Source organism: Otolemur garnettii, unplaced genomic scaffold, assembly GCF_000181295.1.
Source record: "Otolemur garnettii isolate 467f Iridium unplaced genomic scaffold, OtoGar3 scaffold00022, whole genome shotgun sequence".
Classification (NCBI taxonomy): Eukaryota; Metazoa; Chordata; class Mammalia; order Primates; family Galagidae; genus Otolemur; species Otolemur garnettii.
In genome coordinates this window covers 18273343-18285774 of record NW_003852417.1, presented here as the reverse complement: position 1 = coordinate 18285774, position 12432 = coordinate 18273343, and the positions used below count along the sequence as shown (strand labels likewise).

Here is a 12432-nt window from a genome sequence, read left to right as displayed (position 1 = left end):
TGCTTGAGCTCACTAGTTTGAGATCAGCTTTAGCAAAAGTGCTACCTTGTCTCTACCAAAAATAGAAAAACTGAGGCAAGAGGATCGATTGAGCCCTAGTTGGAGGTTACTGGGAGGTTGCTGTGAGCTATGATGCCACAGCACTCTACCCAGGGCGACAGCTTAAGACTCTGCCTCAAAAAAAATAAAAATAAAGACTGGAATCCATCTATGTACCCACCAATATCAATAAGGCACTAATCAAATTATATCACATCCATACAATTAAACAGTAAGCAGTCATATCAAAGCATGAGGATGGAGAGAAATGGAGCAGTCTTGAAAGGTACACTCAAAAGAAGGTAAAGACAATGTGCATAGTTGTTTCAATTAAAAATGGGGAAAGATAACACACAGTTGGCCCGCTACATCCATGGACTTAACCAGCCTCAAATCAAAAATATTCAGAAAAAAAAAATCTGTGCCTATTAAGTATAGATTTTTCCTTCTCATTATTCTCTAAATGATCAAGTATAACAAGTACATAGTATTTATTTATTTATTTATTTATTTTTTGAGACAGAGCCTCAAGCTGTCCCCCTGGGTAGAGTGTCGTGGCATTACAGCTCACAGCAACCTCCAACTCCTGGGCTCAAGCGAGTCTCCTGCCTCCGCCTCCCAAGTAGCTGGGACCACAGGCGCCTGCCACAACGCCCGGCTATTTTTTGATTGCAGCCGTCATTGTTGTTTGGCGGGTCCGGGCTGGGGATTTGAACCCGCCACCTTAGGTGTACATGGCTGACGCCTTAGCCGGTTGAGCTATAGGCGCCGAGCCAGTATTTATATTGTATTAGGTGTTATGAGTAGTCTACAGATATTTCAAGGATGTACATAGGTTTTTATGCCAATACTATACGATTTTTTTTTTTTTGAGACAGAGCCTCAAGCTGTCGCCCTGGGTAGAGTGCTGTAGCATTACAGCTCATAGCAACCTCCAATTCCTGGGCTCAAGCGATTCTCCTGCCTCCACCTCCCAAGCAGCTGTGACTACAGGTGCCTACAACACTCGGCTATTTTTTGTTACAGCCATCATTGTTTGACAGGCCTGGGCTGGAATTGAACCCGCCAGCTTAGATTTATGTGGCTGGCGCCTTAGCCGCTTGAGCAATAGGGTCCAAGCTGCCAATACTATACCATTTTCTGGTAGGGCCTTCAGTATCTGAGGACTTTGGTATCTGCAAGTGTCCTGGAACAAGTCCCCATGGATGCCAAGGGACAACTGTATTTGTCTATGACTATAAATACATAAAATGTCTTAGACTAAAACCAAGAACAAAGCTGGGTACAGTGGCTCATGCCTGTAATACCAGCACTTGGGAGGCCCAGGTGGGTGGATTGCCTGAACTCACAGGTTCAAGACCAGCCTGAGCCAGAGGGAGACCTCATCTCTAAAAATAGTCAGGCATTGTAGCCAGCACCTGTAGTCCTAGCTACTTGGAAGGCTGAGGCAAAAGAATTGCTTAAGCCCAGGAGTTTGAGGTTGCTGTAAGCTGTGACACCACAGCCTTCTACCAAGGGTGACAAAGTGAGACTCTGTCTCAAAAAAGAAAAAAAGAACAAGAACAGATTAACTGCTTCGGTGGCTAGAGACATAGATGGAAGACTTCACTTTATACTCTTTGTATCTTTTGGATCCTTTCTCTGTTGACATAGTCTCACTCTGTTGCCTGGGCTAGAGTGCAGTGGCATCATCGTAGCTCACTGCAACCTCAAACTCCTTAGCTTAAACATGCACCTCCTGCTTCAGGCTTCCAGGTGCCTAGGACTACAGAGTTGTGCTACCACACTGGCTAGTTTTCCTATTTTTTGTAGAGACAGAGTGTCTCTATGTTGCTCAGGGTGTTCTCCAACTCCTGGCCTCAATTGTTCCTCCAGCCTCTGCCTCCTAAAGTGCTAGGATTTGCCTGCCCTTTGTAGCTTTTGAATTTCAAGCCATGTCTTATTTTAAAAATAAATACAACTACTCATCTAAAAAATATTTTTAACGCTGTGTAGGATATAACTTTAAAAAATTATTTTAAAAAGATTTTGCGGGCGGCACCTGTGGCTCAGTGAGTAGGGCGCTGGCCCTATATGGTGGGTTCAAACCCGGCTCTGGCCAAACTGCAACAAAAAATAGCTGGGTGTTGTGGTGGATGCCTATAGTCAGCTACTTGGGAGGCTGAGGGAGGAGAAACACCTAAGCCCAGGAGTTGGAGGTTGCTGTGAGCTGTGACTCCACCTATACTCTACCAAGGGCAATAAAGTGAGACTCTGTCTCAAACAACAACAACAACAACAAAAAGATTTTGCATGCTTGGTGCCCATAGCACAGTGGTTATGGTACCAGCCACATACACCAACGCTGGTGGGTTTGAACCCGGCTGGAGCCAGCTAAACAACAATAACCGAACAAAAAAATAGCCAGGCATTGTGGCAGGCACCTGTAGTCCCAGTTACTTGGGAGGTTGAGGCAAGAGAACTGCTTAAGCCCAAGAGTTTGAGGTTGCTGTGGGCTGTGATGCCAGGGCACTCTATTAAGGGTGACATAATGAGACTCTGTCTCAAAAAAAAAAAAAGATTTTGCAATAACTTAAAGTAAAAGATAGCCTAATCAGGAATAAAGAGACAGATTGGTTCATTATTGAAGTAAATGAAACAGAGAGTTTGCCTTCATACCAGTATTTAAGAGTTAGCGAAAACCTGTAAGAGGGAGGGAGGATGCGCCCCATGCTACTTCCATCCCCCACTACCCCACTCTGCAAGAACAACACCATTTTGGATTACAGTGGGATAGAGTTGTCCCTTTTGTCCCTCTTTTAGGTCTTACAAGCTACTCCCATACTTTTCTTAAATGTTTGTGCAACCAAGGGAATTTAATGAGTGAGATTACTTGGGAAGAGAAAGTTGGTTTACTTCACTCTTTCAGGTCTTTTTTTGAGCCTCAAGCTGTCCCCCTGGGCAGAGTGCCGTGGCATTACAGCTCACAGCAACCTCCAACTCCTGGGCTCAAGCGAGTCTCCTGCCTCCGCCTCCCAAGTAGCTGGGATCACGGGCGCCCGCCACAATGCCCGGCTTTTTTTTTTTTGGTTGCAGCTGTCATTGTTGTTTGGCGGGCCGGGCTGGATTCGAACCTGCCACCTTAGGTGTATGTGGCTGGCGCCTTAGCCACTTGAGCCAGAGGCGCCGAGCCGGCTGTTTTTGTTTTATTGTTTTTTTTTTTTGGTAGTTGTCATTGTTGTTTAGATGGCCTGGGCCAGGTTTGAACCCGCCAGCCTCGGTGTATGTGGCCGGCGCCATATCCGCCCAGCCGGCCCGTCCTTATTTTTAAATCCTGCATTCTCTTCTGGGTATGGAGAGATCTGCGAAATTTGTCTGGCTTTAAATGCCTACTCAGGAAAGGGCAGAAACTTGCTGCATTTGTTCCTTCCCCACCGCTTTCCACCTTCCGGGGAGGAAACGAGGTAAAGCCTCTTTCTAAGTGAGGTCTGGGATCAAAGCCCAGGCTCCCCCTCTGGGTAAGCGTCCCCGCCCCAAGCTAGGCGGGTCCATCCCTGACTTCGCTAGCTGCAAAAGCTGGAGTCATTCTCCGGCAGCGAGGATTTCTTTGTCTCTCAGCCTCTGTCTGGGGCCGGCGTGCAGGTACAGACTCTTGGCTCCCGTCTGGTTCTGCTGGCCACACGCCGGGCAGTCAAGCAGGAAAGACAGGGAGCCACAGCCTGCCTACACGCGCTAGCCCTCGCACTTCCGTCAAGGCCGTGTGGGAACCCGTGGGCCGCGCAGGCGTCAACCACCTCTTCACACCGCCACTCCCATGAGGCCCCGCAGCGGCCGCAGACGCCCAGCGCCACGCCGGCTCCGGAGGGCTCAGGGACTCTCGCCGCGCTGCATTATGGAATACAGAGTCTAATAGAAAAATCTAGCCCGCCACCAACTCCCGACCACACTCACGTGTTTGTCTTGTGCACTGGGGGTGGGGGCGTCAAAGAAGAGCAGCTATAAGCTTTCGTCATAAAACTGCGACCAGACAGGCGGCGCCATCTTCGAACTTGGACTTCCGGAAGGACTTTGGCGAGGGTGAGTGTACCGCAGCGCGGTGTGCGGGGGTCCCCCACGATTACTCCTCCTTCTTTTGCCGTAGCGATGGGATATTGGGAACCAGCTCCCGGCTCCGCTCTTCCTCCTGCCACAGCAGCGCGCTCTAGAGTCTCTGCACTCTTGCGGAACACCATCATGCTCCCCACCTTCCCCCTTGTGGCCACCCTGCACCCCCCATCTCTGCAAGTCACAACTCTTACCCTCTTTCCCTCACTCGGTGTCCGAAACGCGGCACTCTGTGTCCCAGCTTCGGCGCTGCTTACATTGCGTCCCTCAGACTCGGCGAACAAACAACAGTCCTTATTAGAAAAATTCGGGCTCCCCTCTTAGTGGCGAAAACTGCCCCCACGTTCAGGACTGAGGAAGGGTAGGTGGTGGCTCATAGAGTAGTAGTAAGTCAATCATTTTCTGTTGTTTTTTAATCTCTTACTCAGATTAGTCTAACCCTGGGGTTGTGCCCCGCGCGCTGCAACCCCATTGGCGCAGCCAAGGGCCAGTTATGGTTCCCTACCTAGTCCTTTTGTCCCGCAACAAGTTGGCTGGCTGTTGGGAAAGGCGGAGGTGGCTACGACTCCAAACCCACTGGAGGCAGTTCAGTTTGTTGGAGGGAGGTAGGCTATAGTCGAACCTCTTGGCTCCAGGATCGTATCGTTACACAAATTAATTCATTCTTGTACCTTTGTCGCTATTATTGCCGTCGTGTTCGGCTGTTCTGTCTTTCTGCAGTTTTCTTTAAATTGATTTATTTTTACACTTAAATGCATTAGTGCCAACCTAAGCAATATGGATAAAACAAAGGGTTTTGTAGACCAGTAATAGTTTTTTATGCAAATTGAAATAAAAGCATAGTAAATAAGATTGCATACCACTAGTTGTACCATAGGAATACTATGGGAAACAATGTATTAAACTAAGCAAAGTGTTTAAAGTAATTCCGTACTCTTTCTTTCTTTCTTTCTTTCTTTCTTTCTTTCTTTTTTTTTTTTTTTGAGACATAGTTTCACTCTCTTGTCCTAGGGTTGAGTGCCTTGGCGTCATAGCTTACAGTAACCACAAATTCCTGGGTTCAAGAGATCCTCTTGCCCCAGCCATAGGAGCAGCTGGGACTACATGCACCTGCCACAATGCTGGGCTAATTTTTCTATTTTTGGTAGAGTCAGGGTCTCCCTCTTGCTCAGGCTCGTCTCCAACTTCTAAGCTCAAGCAATCCACCAGCCTGGGCCTCCCAGAGTGCTAGTATTACAAGCATGAGCCACTGTGCCAGGCCTAGTAATTCCATACTTGACATCCAGTGTCCTCTCATTATTTTTGCTTGGCTGGGGGTGGTGGTCAGGCTGGGAACTTGATGGCAAGGGAACCTGACAAGTTGGGGTGCAAATGTAAGATGTTATGAATTTATTAAACATCTCTTTCTTTAGTGTGTGTCCAAAATATGTATTATAAAATCACAAATGGAAATTTACTTCTGCCTTTCCTGAGAAGTGAATCTTTAATTTTTGTACCTGAGGAGTCAGATATTCAACAAAAGTTGAAGGTTAATTGTTGCACTATCGTGTATCAGCTGTGGATGAAACTGAATCAGGCTGGCAAGATCCCCATCTTATGAAATTTTCTTGGAAGATAAATACTAAACAAGTAAATACCCATATCTCCTACACATGAAAATTCCAGATGAACTAGAGAGCTACATGTAAGATTCAAAACAAGAGAAATTATTAGAAGAAAGTGAGAGAGGCGAGGCACCTGTGGCTTAGGTGGCTAAGGTGCTAGCCACATACACCTGAGCTAGTGGGGTTCAAATCCAGCCCAGGCTGCCAAACACTAATGACGGCTGCAACCAAAAAAAACAGCTGGATGTTGTGGCAGGCGCCTGTAGTCCCAGCTACTTGGGAGGCAGAGGCAGGAGACTTGCTTGAGCCCAGGAGTTGGAGGTTGCTGTGAGCAGTGAAGCCATAGCACTCTACCCAGGGCGACAGCTTGAGGCTCTGTCTAAAAAAAAAAAAAGAAAGTGATAGACCATGCCTTTTTAAGATGACAAAATCAAAAGATGTAATAAAGGAGAAGATTGAGAAATGTAACTCGTAAAAACATCAGTTAAGAAACAGTTATAAGAAAATAGGTACTGAGAGAAACTATGCAGCATATATAACATAACTCTCACAGATCAATAAAGAAAAGATAACCCTTTAGAAATACAGGCAAATTATATGTGTATGTACAGGCAATTCATAAAAAACATAGATATGTCACATGTGGAAGTTGCTAACCTCAATTATTAGGACAATGCACATAAATACAATAGGAAAGAATTGTTTTGTCCATCAAATCTTTTTTTTGAGACAGTCTCACTATGTCACCCTTGGTAGAGTGCCATGGCGTCCTCAGCCTCCCAAATAGCTGATACTATAGGTGCCCACCACAATGCTGGGCTATTTTTTGGTTGCAGTTGTCGTTGTTTAGCAGGCCCAGACCGGCTTCATACTCGCCACCCTTGGTATATTTGGCTGGCACTGTAACCACTGAGCTACGGGTGCTGCCATCCATCACATCTTTAAAAATATTAGCAAGTGGGTGTTAGAATGGCTGCTGATACACAGTTGGTAGGAGTATAAATAGGTTTTAATTTTGGTGAACTATTTGATATTTATTGAATTTTATTTTTTATGTTAGTATCAAATTTGGAAATGTGTATACTGTTTAATTCAGTACAGTAATTCTACTTCCAGATAACTACTCTAGAAAAGTAATTTCTTTTTTTATGTGCATAATGTTTAATTCAGTACAGTAATCCTACTTCTAGATAACTATTCTAGAAATGTAATTTCTTTTTTTTCTTTCCTTTTTTTTTTTTTTTTTCTTGAGACAGAGTCTCACTTTGTTATCCTCAGTAGAGAGCTGTGGCATGATAGCTCATGGCACTTTCCAACTCTTGGAGAGTCACGGGACTCAAGTGACTCTCTTGACTCAGCCTCCCAAGTAGCTGAGACAACAGGTGCCCACCACAACACCGGGCTATTTTTAGAGATGAGGTCTCGCTCTGGCTCAGGCTGGTCTCAAACCTGTGAGCAGGCAATCCACCTGCCTCAGCCTCCCAGAGCGCTAGGATTACAGGCGTGACCCATTGTGCCCGGCCGGTAATTTCTTATTAATGGAAAGATTTGTACTAGAATATTTATTGCAGTATTGTTTGTGACAGTATTGTAACTGAATTGTTCATTAAGTGAGGGATGTGTGAACTAATTCTATGGAACACCACCAGCAATTAAGACAGTGGTTCTCAACCTGTGGGTCATAACCCACAGGAACTGTATTAAAGGGCCGCAGCATTAGGAAGGTTGAGAACCACTGAATTAGGAAGAATGAGATACCTGTATGTGTACTGATATAAAAATCTTTAGGATGGGTGAATGTGGTGGCTCAGCCCTGTAATCCTAGCACGCTGGCAGACTGAGGCGGGTGGATTGCTTGAGCTCACAAGTGTGAGACCAGCCTGAGCAAAAGTAAGAGCATCTATACTAAAAATAACTGAGGCAAGAGGATCTCTTGAGCCTGAGTTGTGGGTGGTTGTGAGCTATGATGCCACTGCACTGCCTAGGGCAGCAGCTTGAGACTCTGTCTCAAAAAAAAAAAAAAAAGAAAAAGAAAAAAAATCTTTAGGACATATAGAAGTAGTTTTAACTGATTTTTTTTTTAACTAACTCCCAATGTTAAATCAGAGTCTCCATTTCCTCGTAGTTTGAAGGTTGTAGTCTTTTTTCCTATTGTCCTGGTCACTCTGCTCCCACTGCTGGAGTTGAATGCTTGCCAGGAGTCGTTGTATTGGATCCCATGTTTTTTATGTGAGTTGGACTCCCTTTTAATCCTATTTAATATTTTCCCCTGGAATTCAACTTAGCTATTATCATCTAGACTCCTATTCTTTTTGCTTGCATTTGCCTTGCATATTTTAACTCATCTCTTTACTTACAGCTTTTTGAATTCCTTTGTTCTAGATGTCTCTCATAAAGCATATGGTTGTTATTTGGCTTTTTAAGTCAACCGGAATCTTTATTCTTAATGAGTTTATCTGGCATATGTTTATTACTATGATACTTTAAAAAAAATCTTTGTCATCTTTGGTTTTCTTTTTCTGTTTTTTTCTAGTGCTTTCTTTCTTTTTTTTGAGACAGTATCATTTTGTTGCCCTTAGCAGAGTGCCATGGTACCATAGCTCATAGCAACCTGAAACAAACTCCTAGGTTCAAGTGATCCTCTTGTCTCAGCCTGCCCTATAGCTGGTACTACAGGCACAGCTACCACGCCCAGCTATTTTTAGAGACTGGGTCTTGCTCTGGCTCAGACTGGTCTCAAATTCCTGAGCTCAGGCAATCTACCCGCTTAGGCCTCCCAGAGTGCTAGGATTACAGGCGCAGTTTTCTTTATTTCAATGTTTTATTGTGTGGTCTGTAAAAGAATTTCTTTTTTTCTAGTTCATGTGGCCTGTTGGGTATTTTAGAAATAATATGGTATATTATTTTAGTTCTACTCAGTATGTAAATGCTATTAATAAACCTACATTTTCCAGTTTATTAACTGTATAGCAAAATTAAGGTGTTATTTTTTGTCTTAGTCTACTATAATAAAAAGGTTGGTATTTTTACATTGTAGGCTTTAAAATTTTTAAGTTAGGATCTGTTTTATATATTCTAGCTACCACATAGTTACCATGGTTATTGAAACCCAATCTGATATATCACTGGGCTAAATGCTTACTGCCAGTCTTTTCATACCACAACTTTTCCATTAGAAAATTATTTATATATACTGGCTTGGTGCCTGTAGCTCAAGCGGCTAAGGCGCCAGCCACATGCACCAGAGTTGATGTGTTTGAATCCAGCCCCGGCCTGCCAAAACAACAATGACAACTACAACCAAAAAAATAGCCTAGGGGCCTATGGTCCCAGTTACTTGGGAGGCTGAGGCAAGAGAATTGCTTGAGCCCAGGAGTTGGAGGTTGCTGTGAGCTGTGATGCCACGGCATTCTACCCAGGGCAACAGCTTGAGGCTCTGTCTCAAAAAAAGAAAAGGAAATTATTTATATTGATTTATTTTTCATTTGGCTAAATTAGGTCTTCCATTGGATGTTTGTTTACAGTAAGGGTGCAGAAGTGTTATAATTCCTAAATACTTGCATGTTTAGAATGTCATCCTGTTGTCTTTATTGAATGACATCAAGTTAAGTAGAGAGTTCTGTGATCGTCTCCAAGTATTTATTTATTCCCTTATCTTTTGGCATCACATGTTCTGAGAATTCTGAGGCTACCTTGATTTTTTTTTTCCTTTGTAAGAGATATGTTTCTTCTGCTGCGATGCATAAGAAATTTCTTTTTTTATTTCTTCAGTGCCTTTCATCACATGATCAAAGCAGAAGAAATTTATTATCTTTACTGAAGTACTTTTTGGTCTTGATGATTGCTTGTAGATTTTGTTTTTCTTCTATACAGTAAGCCTGAGGTCTTCCTTAATCTCAGGAAAGTGAGGTTTTTATTGTTTTATTTTTAGAGATAGGGTTTCTTTCCCTTAAGCTAGTCTTGAGCGCCTCGGTTTAAGTGATCCTCTCAGGCCTCAGCCTCAGGGAGTGCTGGGATTACAGGCATGAGCATGGCACCTAGCCTATTTTGCTCAGTTTCTTTCATTATGACTGCTACCTCAGCCTTTACCTTGCCATTGTTTTATCTTTTCTCTGATTTCTTGTTTCTTATTGTCTTAGTTTAGTTTGTGTTACTAAACAGAATCCTTGAGACTCTATACTTTGTAAGGAACAGAAATTTATTTCTCAACAATTTTGGAGGCAGGAAAGTCTAAGAACAAGGGGCCAGTGTCTGTTGAGAACCTTCTTGCTGCATCATGCTATGGCAAAACGGCAAGGGACCAAGATGTGGACAATTCACCCTTTTTTTTTTTTTTTGAGACAGAGCCTCAAGCTGTCACCCTGGGTAGAGTGCTATGGCATCACAGCTCACAGCAACCTCCAACTCCTGAGCTCAAGCGAGTCTCCTGCCTCCACCAAGTAGCTGAGACTACAGGCGCCCACCACAACGCCTGGCTATTTTTTGGTTGCAGCCATCATTGTTTGGCGGCCCAGGCTGGATTCGAACCAGCTTAGGTGTATGTGGCTGGTGCCTTAGCCGCTTGAGCCACGAGCGCTGAGCCAACTCACCCTTTAATACGGGCATCAATCCCTCATGACTCAGTCATCTCTTAAAGGTCCCACTTCTTAATGTTACAATGGCAAATAAATTTATAAATATGAGTTCTGGAGGGGATAAACATTCAAACCATAGCCCTTGGATTTCATAATCTCCTTGGTGTTTTTGAACATACAGAATTTTTTTTTTGCAGTTTTTGACTGGAGCTGGGTTTGAACTGCCACTTCTGGCATATGGGGCTGGCACCCTCCTCCTTTGAGCAACAGGCGCTGCCCACCCTAGCTATTTTTTTGTTGCAGTTTGGCCAGGGCCATGTTTGAACCCACCACTCTCGGTATATTGGGCCAGCACCCTACTCACTGAGCCACAGGAGCTGCCCCACCTTTGTACTGTTTTTATAGCACATAATGTTATGTTGTATTCTCAGAGTTAGTGGGTTGTCTTTTGTTATAATTTATAACATAGTAGTTTATAATCTGTTTAGACCATAGCTTCTTAAGGAGAGACAGTTGGAAGCTTAATTTATGGGTGTGTGTGTGAGAGCGTGTATTTTTTGTTTGTTTGGTTTTTTGGAGACAGGGTCTCTCTCTGTTGCCTGGGCTAGAGTGCAATGGTGTCATCATAGCTCACTGCAACCTCAAACTCCTGGGTTAAGCGATCCTCCTACCTCAGCCTCCAAGGGAGCCAGGACTACAGGTTATGCCACCATGCCCAGCTAATTTTTCTATTTTTTGTAGAGATGGGATCTTGCTCTTGCTCAGGCTGATCTTGAACTTCTAACCTCAAGAGATCCTCTTCTTTTGGCCTCCCAGCAAGCTAAGATTACAGGAGTGAGCCATTGAGCCTGGCCTATTTGTATTTTTTTTTTTTTTTTTGAGACAGAATCTCATATGCCGCCCTTGGTAGAATGCTGTGGCATCACAGCTCACAGCAACCTCAAACTCTTGAGCTTAAGCGATTCTCTTGCCTCAGCCTCCTGAGTAGCTGGACCTACAGGCGCCTGCCACAATACCCGGCTATTTTTTTGTTGTTAGTTGTCATCGTTTAGCTGGCGTGGGCTGGGCTGGAACCCGACAGCCTCAGTGCATGTGGCTGGCACCATAACCACTGTGCTACGGGCACTGAGCCATATTTGCATATTTTTTATGAGATTTGTATTAACTCTTTTTCCACTGAGGCTGGTGAATTTTTTTTTTTTTTCAGTTTTTGGCCAGGGCTAGGTTTGAACTTGCCACCTCTGGCATATGGGGCTGGCGCCCTACTCCTTTGAGCCACAGGTGCCACCCCGGCTGGGGAATTTTTTAGACTTACAGCATATACTGACCAATGGAGGGTTTCCTGCTGGGATCAGAACTATTTCTCCTCCTTGGTCACAGACAAGCAAGTTATTCTGGCCCCATACTGGGCCCTTGCAGAATTCTCTGTTAGGTTCTTAGGTGTTTGGCTTGGTAGGTAGTGTTTTATCTCACTTTACTTTGGTCCATGGTTGCATAGCTATCTTCTGGATTTGAAAACAATAACAGTTTAGTCCATTCTTCAATGTGGAAAGGTCTCTTTCTCTTTCTGTTTTTTGAGACATTCTGTTGCTCTGGGTGGAGTGCTGTGGCATCATAGCTCACAGCAACCTCAAACTCTTGGGTTCAAGCAATCCTCTTGCCTCAGCCTCCCCATTAGCTGTTACTATAGGTACCTGCCACAGTGCCCGGCTATTTTTTACAGAGTCTTTGCTTGGGCTGGTCTCAAACTCCTGAGCTCAAGCATTCTGCCCACATCGGTCTCCCAGAGTGCTAGGATTACAGGCATGAACCACTGTGCCTGGCTTGAAAAGGTCTCTTAATGCAATAGGATGTTCCCTTATTGTCTCACAGCTTGCCAGTGGTGCCCATCCATGTGAAACACTGATGGCAAGGCACCAAAGAACTCTTTTATTTCTTAAACAAACCTGTTCCTTGACTAATATTTGTAGAGATGGATTTTAGCTCTAGGTGTCCTCTTTTGGTTTGGTATAAATTTTATAGTTTATTTTAGGAAGTTGTAGCCGTTCCCTAGATTCATAAAAGTTGGTTTTTTTGGCTCGGCGCCTATGACTCAAGCGGCTAAGGCACCAGCCACATACACCTAAGGTGGC

At 44.2% G+C, this 12432-nt stretch overlaps 1 protein-coding gene across 1 annotated transcript in view; it reads left to right on the top strand.

Annotated features, from left to right (window-relative positions):
- The first annotated feature begins 3340 nt into the window (after positions 1-3340).
- Positions 3341-12432, top strand: part of GTF3C2 (general transcription factor IIIC subunit 2) — a 24682-nt gene continuing 15590 nt past the window's right edge. The window contains exon 1 of the mRNA XM_023511893.1: positions 3341-4095. The gene's annotated coding sequence lies outside the window, so the exon portion shown is untranslated. The remainder of the gene's footprint in view (positions 4096-12432) is intronic.